General features: G+C 33.0%; 1 protein-coding gene across 2 annotated transcripts in view; it reads right to left on the minus strand.

Annotated features, from left to right (window-relative positions):
* LOC144446492 (rho-related BTB domain-containing protein 1-like) overlaps positions 1 to 13,621 on the minus strand; it is a 58,587-nt gene extending 44,966 nt beyond the window's left edge. Inside the window, exons 1-2 of one of the 2 annotated variants that reach the window (XM_078136264.1) lie at positions 13,525 to 13,621; positions 4,768 to 4,907 (exon numbers count right to left, since the gene is read on the minus strand). The gene's annotated coding sequence lies outside the window, so the exon portion shown is untranslated. The remainder of the gene's footprint in view (positions 1 to 4,767; positions 4,908 to 13,524) is intronic. The other variant, XM_078136262.1, reaches the window with a different exon arrangement.
* Positions 13,622 to 13,763: the final 142 nt, after the last annotated feature.

The raw sequence follows: 13,763 nt of genomic DNA on the forward strand, positions 1-13,763 counted from the left end.
TGGAGATCAGTCAATGACTGCCGACAAGAATTGACTGACAATGTGTACTGTAGACGTAATGTGAGATGATCTGATTGGCTGCAACTAAATTAGTTATTCATATATACTTATTTCATAGCTGAAATCCATCATGGCCTCCTGGCAGTGCATGTTATACAATTACACTGCAAAAAGAGCTCTGTGGTTTCACAACGATGCAGTTTCACTCATTTTCAATTTTATACATATCAATTTCTGCACTTATGAGTAATCTTCCATATTCCTTTATTTCTGTAATTTCCTTCAATGCTTTTGGGTTCAGTTGCTATGAAACAAGCACTCACAGTTTAATTGCTGTCGATTTGCTTGAAGTATATTTACCCAAGTTTTAGAACCCTTTTAACAGAATGAAGATTCAAGTCTGATATAATTCGTAAAAGTTTTCTATACATCAATCATATTGTGATTGTTTAGATTTGAATTCTGGCAAAATATACGCATCGTAGGCAGTATGTGCTCTCCCCAGGGTAGATTGTATGGAGGGTACCTAATTTGCATAATAATTTACATATCACTAAATAATTTGCATTATGATTTGCATCTGCAATATGCATGTCTTCAACATTGTGAATTCTGGCAAAACATACGCATCGTAGGCAGTATGTGCTTTCCCCAGGGTAGACTGCAAGGAGGGTGACTAATTTGCATAATAATTTACATATCACTAACTAATTTGCATAATGATTTGCATCTGCATATAATATGCATGTCTTTAACAATGAACCATACTCTATATGCATAGACATTGGGATCAGCCATTCTCTTCATGTGAAAGTATTATAATATTAATATAGTATTATCATTCAAAGATCACTAAAAAAAAGCTCAAGGATGGTAGCAAACTTTTGAGGCACAGCAAGAACCTGCAAATTGGTAGCATGAGTAGTAAGGATGGTGTTGTTAGCACTGCTATGCCTTCTGAATAGTGGGGAGAACACTGCTAGGACCACAGTTGTTTTCAATTAGACACTTGGTCTCATTCTTTGTAAAGTAGAGTTAAGGCATCAAGATGAGCCATGTGGTTGTAGATGGTCAGCAGGATAATATCTTGTTGTGTGCCTCTTATAAACCACTGCAGTCTGGGTTCCTGTCACTCTCCACACCCATCATTAGCTGGGTTGATTTTAATTCAAAATTAACCACAGTCATGTATAAGATAGGGTGATCATACTCAGCACTTTGACACTTACTGAACAACAAAGGTTTTGCCCACATACATGTATTCTATTTCTTCCTGCTTTTTACACTTGGGCAAGTGGGTGCTGCATAATTAAGTAGCGACTATATTTGAATTTATGAACTTGATTTAGATTTATAATGCAGTCACTAAAAAGCTAGGTACACGTGGGTCTAGGAAATAGAGTAAAATATGGTACATTAGCACAAACATACTACAAGTACTCAATACAATAAATGTCAAATAAAACTTGCAGTGAGAATATTTAACGTATAACAGTGCATTTATACAACACTGTAAAAATCAACCTATACCCATAGCAACGGTACAATGATGAACTCATTCTCCAGGCATAACAGAGCCCAAAGAACAGGATCCAGAGATTCACATGAACCCTTTATACTGTGTAGACAATATGTCTCTCAAGAGGTGGTAATCCATTTTATATAAACACATCTTTTTCTCTCCGACATCATTGGTTTTCAATTTCATGATTTTTAAGAAACCATACTGGGAATTCAATACTTGAATGCCACGATTATATTTCACATTATTTATGCTACAGTATCAATGTTACCTTACAAGTCAGGGAGTGTAATTAATTAATAAGAATAATGTTTCATTAATATAACAACAGACTACCATAATCCATAAGTGAATACTACAATGGGAGCCAGTAACCCATTTTAAGCTTCTTGCTAGCCAACATGACAACAAATAAATGAGAAATTGGGGTCATAGTTAAGGTGAGATGCAATGTGTTCATAAAAAGGAGATTATTGGTAAGGAGTTTCCTAACTCATTTATGTATGTTTTGTTCCCATGGTAACAGCCAAATATCATCTTGATTGATTCATATTCAATCCTACATACAATTTTCCTTATCAGATTTCTTTGTAACGAGAATGGAAATTCACCCTTATGACCTGACATAGGGATCAATACAAATTTAATCTTGGATGTGCTATTTAAATCACACATAAACATATTGTACTATTTGGTATCTGCGGTTACTGTGGTGTCTTTTATACGGTTTTAGAACTTAGGTAACAGCTGGATGAAATCTGGGATTCGTATATTATTTCAAATTCATATTTTTTAATATTCTTGTCTTCTGTATAAACATTGGACCCAAAAGCAAACTGAACAAATCTTAACAAAATTTAAACTCCTTAACAAAGAGGTTTAATACAATAATTACAACAATAGGTTGTAATGGTATGTGATCTGATTGATTTACTATTTGTTAGCAGACAGAATTTGCCCAGCAGTTTTTTTTTTACCAAAAAGCACATTTTTTGCCCCAAATCACACACCTGTGATGCAATCGTTTTTCCTTGACCAATTTCCAAACTAGACACCAAAAGTAGTATACCCACCAAATACCTACAATTGGCTCAGCAGTTTTTGAGTTTAAGTCATGCACATGTCACACACACACACACACACACACACACACACACACACACACACACACACACACACACACACACAACTTAAATAGTTCAGTTGTGCTAAAAAAAAAGTCTGCAAAAACAAAATAAACAAATCAAAACTGAAAAGACATCAGAAAATACCTACAGATTGATACTATTTTTTGAGAATATCTCGCGTAACATGACTACTCCTATACTAATAAGGTCAGTTTCTCTGCACTGGTGGCCAGTATGGTATACATTTGTACCTGGCATGTATTCAATATAATGCATGTATATGTAGACAAGAAATGGTGAATTGCTATTAATGAGATTTTTCTAACAAACATTAATCATCAATAGAGACATTTTAAAAACATCATCCTACTGGATATATTGTTGTGAGAAAAAGACTATGTTGCATGGAAGTGAAAGTGTTCACTTTTTAAATTATTAAATCATTTATTTGTGATTGGTGAATATCAAACCCATTACTGAAAGTTGTACCATAGCTTTTATAAAACAATCATAACCCTGTTTTGAAACTTGTTTTTTCTCTGTGACATATTTCGTATGCATGTTCTACGAGATCACAAGACTGAAGAATTACTGCTGAAGAAACATTTCCCAGAACAAAATATTTACAAATATATTTAAGAACTGAATTTTTTCTAATGATGTTATTTTCTTCAATCATTTAATCAGCTCTGTACAACATGGGATCATGACTCTCTCATAGACACTTAGTATCATTGAAAATGAAACTGACTCGACAACGACAGCAATCACGGAACTAGAGAAATCTTGTTATTAAGTAACGCTACCTTTTTATTCTTCCATTTTCAATCTAAATCCTTTGCTGATAACCTTGAATGTGATTGGTGTTGATGTCGATGGCCTTGTAACTATGGCAACCAAAGATAGTAAAATCAAATCTATGGCCTTTAGGTAGAAAACAGGGATTTTTAAATTAAGACTTATATGAAGCATGGAGAGCAGCACCTTCAAATAATTTGAACTTTGTTCTTTGCTGGCAGTGTCATCAAGATGAGAACAGTTTGGATTGTTCTGTTGTTAACAGACTTGAAATGTGAGGCTAAATCAGATTAAAGTTGATTAGCAATAACAAATTCAGCCTTGGAGATTACAATAATCCAAGACAGGATTGGATTTCAAATTACTAAATCATTGTTTGAAAATAACTATTTTATGTGGATTATCATGTATTTCATCATACGTGCAGTTATCATGTGCCTTCGTCATGTTTAATTCATGGGGGATCTTTTCATCCTTTCCGAATCATTTTATTGACGGTGACATACATGCACTAACACTTATAACCTTGTTCATTAAAAGCATCTTTATTTCTCTGTTACTTGGAGATGACTTGTTAAGATGAAGAGACTGTGGCATATATGGTGTCACTTCCTGCATGGCTTTCCCACAAACCCTTGCAGGAAAACCCCAAATGGGCAAGCACATTTTAAGTGTTGTAAGGCTTCGTTATAAAATTTCAGAGTTGAGGAAATCACTCTGAGGTTAAGGTACATGTCCCTGCACATTCAGTGCCTGTTTTGTTGGCACTCTACAATTCATATCATACATGACAAGTAATGATAATACTATGTCCTTTGACATGAAATATTGAAATACAATATTTTTTTGAATGTCTTTTTGAGTTAAATTCTAATAGTAGGTACTATGATATTTACTAAATGCAAAGCATGTATGTGTGTGTGTGTGTCTGTATGTGGATGTGTCTTTCTGTGTCTGTCTGTCTGTCTCTGTATGTGGATGTGTCTTTCTGTGTCTGTCTGTCTGTCTGTCTGTCTGTCTGTCTGTCTGTCTGTCTGTCTGTATGTATGTATGTATGTATGTATGTACATGTATGTATGTATGTATGTATGTATGTATGTATGTATGTATGTATGTATGTATGTATGTATGTATGTATGTATGTATGTATGTATGTATGTATGTATGTATGTATGTATGTATGTATGTATGTATGTATGTATGTATGTATGTATGTATGTATGTATGTATGTATGTATGTATGTATGTATGTATGTATGTATGTATGTATGTATGTATGTATGTATGTATGTATGTGTATACCTTAACAGATGTGTATACCTTAACAGGAGGCAGTTACAGGTGCTGCCAGTGCTGCAAGAAGTCTGTGGTATTATGACAATTAATGTCCTTCAGTCAGGTAGTTTTGCTGCTTCTTTACATCAATGATGTCAGAGATCATGAATTCAGATCTGGCATTCCTAATGATCACGGGGGAAAATTGAGAAAATGTCAAGTGAGAAATGAAGATGAGCTGAATCTCAAGTTTTCATCTAACAATGACCACTTTTCCAAGTACTTGGATAAAGTCACGACACAGTAACAGAAAAGTTGTATACCTACCTAATTGAAATTAAGTTCTCTCACAAAATGAAAGGTACAGAACTTGTGACATTTATAAGCCGCATTGAGAGGAAAAGTAATATCGCGCCTGATTTCCAACTTGATGGAATTTTAAATGTCAACAGTAGTCATAGGATGAGACTATGTCCTTCGTCTCGTAGGAGATAATGAAACTGTCTAGTCATGCAAGCATTCTTCAAGAAATGTGAACTGTTCCCTTTTAGAACTGATGAGAAATTGATAATATAAACGACACTGCTGTCTCTTTAGTGGTATTCTTAGCCTCGGTATATGGCAGCAATGGGAAAAGAACACAGATGAATTTTGTGATAAGTGGATGAGAGTTCCTGATGTTTTCCGAAATTGACTATGAGATAATGATGACCATAAAGTGTGCTTTACCGTAAACATTACACATCACTATCATGTATCTATCTGTGTGTCTGTAGAATACTGTGTAAACATACAAAGACGAATTCACTCTCTCATATATGACAGATATATGGAGCATGTCACTATCAGAAAATCTGTATATATTAAACAGTCAGTTTACACGTACACGAAAATGAGCCCACTCCCTTCCTTGTAGATCATTACTGAGTGATGAAAGTGATAATTTCTTTACATGTACAGGTTGATATCAGTGTGCATCCTATATTAAAGGAAACAATTTTTTTCAATACAAGCCAAAATAGCAGGTTTTTTGTGAATATTAAACCACATATATCAAAAAATATTAGGGCACCTGAAGATTTTGTACGTTAGTGAGAAATTACCGTGCATCACAGTGAAAGCATCAAATTGGCTGACACTGGCTGATATCTATGTATCATTTGATATCAACATCTTCATGTCTCCAAAGACAAAAAGCCATTAAATTTTTCTTTCAAATTCTACTATACTCAAATGTTCAAATTTAAAAATCAATGTATATACATTTGTACATGAATAGTAGTTATTATTACATTGATAGTGTTACCAGTATATATAGAGTAGATGACGTGTGACACATGATTTGTGGACATTTTTGAGCTCACAAGTCAGTGGAGGTATTTGGTCACACTGCTTGCACAATCCTTTATCTGATGTCACTGGAAACAGCATAAGCACCGTAAAAATATCATTCACACTCCTATTATACACTGGAAATTATTAAAATTCGTCTTTATGCAGCCCTACCTGTACTTTGAAATTTCTATTGTTGATAATTTTTTTGTGGTATTTATAATCAGTCTTCTATGATAGGGTATTTTGTAGTGGATCATCAACACAATTCAAAAACCAAAGAAGGGCGCCCTCAAGGGTTGGAGAACGTTCACTAAATCCTGATACAGTGTAGGATCTCTACCAATTGGTAATTCTCATGGAAAATTTTATAAAATTTCATCTACCCATAATTTTGTGAGATCTCTTGCCAACAGACAGAAAAACAGGGATGAAAACATAACTCAGTCTGCATTCATAATAATAAATTGTGAACAACAAACATGAACAAGTGAGTGTAATGATTTGTTATTTTGAAATCATACAAATGAGTCTATTTTGACATATTTCTCGTTCACTTTTACTGTGAGATAAAAAGAAACATAAATTCACAACTTATCTCCCAAATGGTGAATGAAACATAAACAGTAATGTATCGCAGAGCAGATTATGAGAATTATCTCCATACATGTAAGGGATATTCAGGTGCAGGAAGTAATTTTTAATCTTTGCGTATTACCTTACAGCAAATCTGTACTGTTTGCAGTTAAGCAGCAGGTGCTAGTACTTGCGATTGTAATTACTTCAAATTAGGGTATAGCCTTTGGATGCCAGTGTCTTGTTAAAATGTGGATAAATTGAAACATCGTTTTATTTTAGAGGATAACAGCTGTAGGTGCATATATATACAAAGTTACACAGATGTTTATACATTCATACATTTGGATCACTATAATTTGTAATAAACTGTAAGTAAAATTTTGCTACTTAGAAAATACCACCATCATTTTCCCAGCACTCTCTTCTGAGATGTCAGCATATGTTTATCAAGCAATTATTCAAAAGTAATAATGCCCAATTACATAATCCAAACTCTGACATCAATATTTCAGCTTTCACATTCTGTAACCAACATACTGTGTTTGTTTTAAAATAATAATCATATTATTTATCAGATGTGGAGGCATATATTATTGTTGGGTTGTCAGCAGCCAGCAGTTAAACCACTTGCCTCATAGAACTGTGCTTTGGGTTTGAGGCCTAGTCATGGTTTGATTAAATTTGCTACACTGTAAATATTGAAGTACTAAGAACGTTGTTCAGTTTGACTATATACCAAACAATGCAGGTTTTCCCCCGGGTACTCCGGTTTCCTCCTGAGCTAACACTGAACCCATGAGGGAAGGCCTTCACTGGACTTCTTTGGAGACAAGGGCTATCCACTATCAATAATTAAATAATAATAATAATAACATTAATAACTTATTTCAATATTTTGTCAGATACATTACGGGCATTGCTAATAAGATAGTATACCTAGTAACCATTCTTTGAATAATATTAAATCGAGAGTACAGATGAAATGATGTGAATAAGTAGGTGGGAAAATTAATCTTTAATTTTTCAATGATCAATTTTATTGTTTTCTGAAACAACAAAATTGATTTTCCAATCAATTTGGAATATTGTTGTTATCTCTGTCAACATTTCCATCACTTCTACTACTTGCCAGCCTTGGTGTATGCATATGAATATAAAATATCTAATTCATTTCCATGTCGTTCCACATCACAACATTGCTTCCTCACGTCACAGATTCTGCAATGAGTTGTAACATCCAAATCACATTAAATTCAAGTATACACATGTATAATTCTGACTATTTTTCTCCTCGGTTGGAAAATATTTATGGTTTTGATATTACTGATCTCCAATCTGAAGTGACAAGGCGCCTTATATTACTCATATTTTCTTCAGATGAAGACTATATTGAGGAATTATATCATGTGTAAATGACAGCTCATATGGTCAGAAAGACTGTATTACAGGTTATAAGTTTAATATTTCTTTTAAAGAAAGATATCTAAATAATAAATACATGCCTACATGTCGGATAGATTATAGGGAAACCTTATCAAGTATTCTGGGGCAAGTTTAGGTGTTCACTCATAGTTGACAACACAACTCAGAAACTGGATTAACTTTCATACTTCTAGGGGGGTTTAATTCACAGTAACTTAATTTTTACTGTAACTCCCCAGCTTTAGTATACATGTGTATCTGTTGTACTGTCGGTCCACTGTTCTACACGTACGTACGCTGATATTCTGATATAGTGACCAGAATTAATTAAAGCCAGAGTCAGTGTAATAGCTTTCAGTAATTACACTGTTCAATTTCATCACTTCTTTGGCTTTCTTTCATTTCCCCCTTATTGCGCACGTACATAGTACAAAGCTTTCAGAAATTGATTAGAGTAAATTTGATGTTCATGTGATCATTATCCCCAGTCGCTATGCCTGATCACGGTTCTTCAGCTATTATACATGTAGCTCACAGTGAAGGATCCACAACACAAAGATCTCAATAATTATGCTGAAAGAAAGGAGATACATCTCCTTGTTTGGTTTTTAAAACAACAGAATATTAACCAAAGTGTATTTAACAGATACATACACATGCACATACACACGTACACACAGTGACACGTAAACATGCACACATACACATACACATACACATACACATACACATACACATACACATACACAAATATTTTCTGGTAAATGGGCAATAGTTTTTTTTCTTTTTTATAGCTGCTGAATAAACATTTAAAATGAATTCAGTTCAGTTTTCTACTGGAAGCACTTGTCCTGGATATAGTCAAGTGATCAATATTCCAGAATCAACAATTTACCTTCCATGTTCCACTTCTATCATTTGTCATGTTAGAAATGGCTCACTAAAGATCAGGCGCCTTTGCTGAAATCCAACACAAAGATGTAAGCAAATCTGAAAATTCTGAGAAGAATTTTAATTGAAATATCAGGATTCTTTATAAAATTTTTTGATTTTTTGAATCTCTGAATCGTATTGCATTTGGTGTGAAAACGTACGTCGTTGTTTCAAACTTTTATAGAATATTATTAAATCAATATCGTGATTTGTTATTTGTCACAGGAATATTAAACATCTTGTTTGCATAATGCAAATATGAAATCAATGTTACTTTCTGCAATCATAAAACTAATACACTATAATCGTACAAAAAGTAATGGCAGTGTTTATCATAAGAATGAAAGTTTTATTGACCAGTTTTTGAATAGATTGCTTCGGTGAAAATCAATCATTTCTTTTTATGAATACTTTCTGCAAATACAAGATACGTAAGTATAGTTCCAACTACTTATGGTTACTTGTGGAATACATTTATGTACAAAATAATATCAAAAGAAACAAATATGGCTGTACCAGTATCTATTACTTTCAAAGCTCAATTTACACTCAACAGTAAGTAAAATCTACTTGCATATGAATTAAATCATTTAAAATGTCTCTTATTGTTCAATAGAAAATATGAAGAAAAAAACATAAGTTTTGTGCTATGGTAATTCTATGAGAACATATGATACATACAGGAATATACTTCACTGCTAAAAATATCTTTATAATGATATGCAAAATACATGATCAAATGAAAACCTGTTGTGTGAAACATATTTCCTAAAAAACAGGGACTAATTTTGTAAAATCAACAAAATAAAACTCTTGCATCATATTGTACTGTTACAAAAATGTAAATTTTCATGGTGTAACAGCCAGGATATATTATAATAGCATGCTATAAATATACTACATTTTGTACATCTTGTATACTATTACATTTATGTTATCCTGTGGTGTGTAGAATTCTTCTGTGGTGTCTATATGTTATCCTGTGGTGTGTGTATATGTTATTTTGTTGTGTTCGGTAAACAATTACATGTTGTACTTTTACAACCACAATATTAGTAGTCAATTTTAGTATTTCAAGTTTGACATTGTCCACTTTTATCAATTTCATTTCTAGACAACAGCTAAAAATAAATGTGATTATTTATATTATGACTGCCATGCAAGTTGCAGATATATCCCTGATAAATAAATATCATTTTTTTTACTGTGTTATGTCTGTTATGTGCACTCACTCACATATTACAAGTATGAATTTTCAACTTATTAATTTTATTTCTAGACAACATCTAAACAGTAAACATGATGTGATCAATTACGTTTCGACAGCTATTCATATATATAAATATATATATATATATAAATATATATATATAAATATATATATATATAAATATATATATATATATATATATATATATATATATATATATATATATATATATATATATATATATATATATATATATATATATATGTGTATATCATGATGTGATCAATTACGTTTCGACAGCTATTCATGTATATATGAATATATATGTATATCAGTTTCATTTCTAAACAACATAACCAGTAAACAAGCGTACAACAACTGCTATGCAAGTTATTTATCCTGATAAGCAAATATCATTTTTTGCTGAGTTATGTCCGCTATGTGCACTCACTTATATATTTCATATATGACATTTTCTACTTATCAGTTACATTTCTAAATGACAACAAGTAAACATGAGATTATAAAATTATGCCGGGACAGCTGTTCACATATAATATAGCCCCGATAACCAAATATCATTTTGTGACCAGACACACACTCGTAGTCACATATAATATAGCCCTGATAACCAAATATCATTTTGTGACTAGACACACACTCATAGTCACATATAATATAGCCCCGATAACCAAATATCATTTTGTGACCAGACACACACTCGTAGTCACAAATAATATAGCCCTGATAACCAAATATCATTTTGTGACCAGACACACACTCGTAGTCACATATAATATAGCCCCGATAACCAAATATCATTTTGTGACTAGACACGTACTCGTAGTCACATATTTGACTGTACTGAAGCAAGATGATTTCACTGCCGATCCAAACCAAGATTCTGGTCAAACATTAAAAGGTGTGAGCTTGACATTTTCATATCTTTATTTCCTTCTTATTATTACCAGCAACCAGACAGCAAGTGATGTTAAACAGTAACTTTTGGCATATTTGATTCCGGGCTTCTTTTATGGGACTGGGATTGATAAGACAGCTGTAAACTACATCAAGGAAATGATGATTAGTATGACAGGACCCACAACCAAAGGTAAATGCTACCAACTTGTTTTTAAAATCGCAGAAAATATGTTTCTGACAGTACTGATTTACAGGATTTGATGAAAAGAAAACATACTGTGATGTATGTCACATCCTCACATGACCTCTCACCTACATGCCACACATTTATGAACAATGAAGGTCAAAGGTCACAGCAATACAAAATTTATCAACTATATGTTTACCAAAACAAAAGTCAGGACAAAGGAAAGATACCATTTTTTATAACCAATCTCTTGGCTAAACATATTCCAACCAAATTTTATTACTAAACTTAACCCTCTTTCTACCAGCAGGGAGGTATTTGTTTGTTCCCAAAAAACTGCAAGTTGAGGAGAAAACAGGATTAAAAACAACTCATTTATTTTAAATCAAAATAATTGAAATACTGCGCAAGATTGGTTGATTTGAGGATGTATATTTAATTCTTCATTTTTATTAAGCTCAGATACTTTACATGAGAATCAATCACGAATATTATTGTTGGAAAAATGGCAACAGTTTGCATTTTCAGTGTTTTTTTCTTTCAGTTCAACTGGTAACTACTGGTAATTCACAACAAGGCATAGACATGAACAAGGGTTTGTGCACAGCTGTATGTTATACAATCATACTACATATAATAAATAATTATCTACTTCACTATATTTACATGTAGGCAGACTACAAATATACTTTGGTATTGACTTCTCGGTTCAGATTTTGAATCTTTGGTATTCATATGATATATACACTGAATCAACATGATTTGGAATATCTTAAGGTTATCAGTCAAAAAGTCATTACTAATATTTCTATGTATACTGCTTAAATAAGTTTCAAATAAATATTAATTTTAGATTAGTTTCACAATTTTTAAAACTGTAGTGATAACTGTCTTGATGTGTTAACACTGAAAAAATATATTTTAAAAATAATATTTATAACAATGTTATTTTCCAATTTTGTACCTGCCATTTAGAAAAGCTTCACATTTTCTGACCTTTGACTACAAAGCTTCCTAGTAATAATAAAGAAAACAATCTAGTTCCTAGTAAATATCATATTCTATCAGTTTTTTATGGCTTCATTTAAGTATGATTGTCACACAAGGTAGGTGTTAGGTTACATGTCAACACATTAATACAACATTTCACTCTCACAAATCAGTGCCAAAGGCTCTTGCCTGGTGTGAAAGGCCATACCAACAAAGCTGAATGAATGATGGAAGAAGTGCTATTTTCTGAGTGACTTCAGGCAAAAGCGACTTCATTGTTCACACAGCAAGGTCAAGAGGTCTCATTGGTTCTAACATTCATAACTTTCCACAATTGTTTCTGTCAGAAAAAAAAACTATTCAAAGTAAACCATTTTTCATGGCACTGACCTTTGAACTAGCTGTTATCTTACTGAGGATGAGATTAACTGGTACAAAAGTAGAGAAAATGAAACACTGATTCTCTCATCACGAGTTACATATATACAAATATAGTGCTACACTGTTATGCAAAATATCTAGTTTACAGTTATACAAGAAGTTCCGACCGGATTTCAGCTGTATTTTTATCGATGAGTCAGGAACAGATAAACTCAGATACAAGGTACATACTACATTTCAACATCTCTGATAGAACATTTTATCGTTGAATTTAGTGCTTTAATTTTATAGGCGCACAATGTCCTTAAAAGAAATATTCACGATGTCGAGATCCCCCAAATGAATGACTGGAAGTTGAACAAAAGTTGTTGGGACCTTGCAATTGTGGCAAATACGCAAGGAATGGGTGATATTTTTTTTACATTGTTCGACTAAATAGATCTAAATATTACCTAAGTTATCGACACTATACAACAATACTAAGTTATCCAATATTGTCGCCAGTCCACGGAGGTATAAGGAGTCTCTCCATTCAACTTCAAGTTGCGTTCAAAACAACACAACTTGAATGGGGAAAGCCCGCATACGTGTAACTTAGCCGTCTAAGCTAGATGTGAAATCTCTCAATGTGCCGCTGTCTACCATAATAATTACCATTGACTGCATATACGTACGCGGTAACGTCGATGCATTGTATCAAATATCAGAGCCAGCGACGACGGTCAAAACATTACAGCATGCGTCACATAAATAGTGTTGTTACTTTGTCCGATCACCGTCATCTTTTACTGGCGCGCTCAGCAAACGTGTATAAAAAACAGTCAATAACGTTAGATTAGTTACTTACTGTAAAATGAGAACCAATGATTGGCTCTGTGGCGATGTACGGTTTTTTCAGAAAATTCAAGTCTGCGTATCTCTGACGTGCAAGTGAGGCCAGGCAGTGATAACACTGTAAATGCAGTTCATACAAAATGTATTGACTAGTCTAGTCAACTGTGTAAATATGTCGTGACGTTACTATTTTCGTAGAGATCTATCCATATGCTTGAAAGGCCTTTAAGAGGGACTATGACAGAAAATTAC

The sequence above is a fragment of the Glandiceps talaboti genome, chromosome 15 (assembly GCF_964340395.1).
Source record: "Glandiceps talaboti chromosome 15, keGlaTala1.1, whole genome shotgun sequence".
In the NCBI taxonomy this organism is placed as follows: domain Eukaryota; kingdom Metazoa; phylum Hemichordata; class Enteropneusta; family Spengelidae; genus Glandiceps; species Glandiceps talaboti.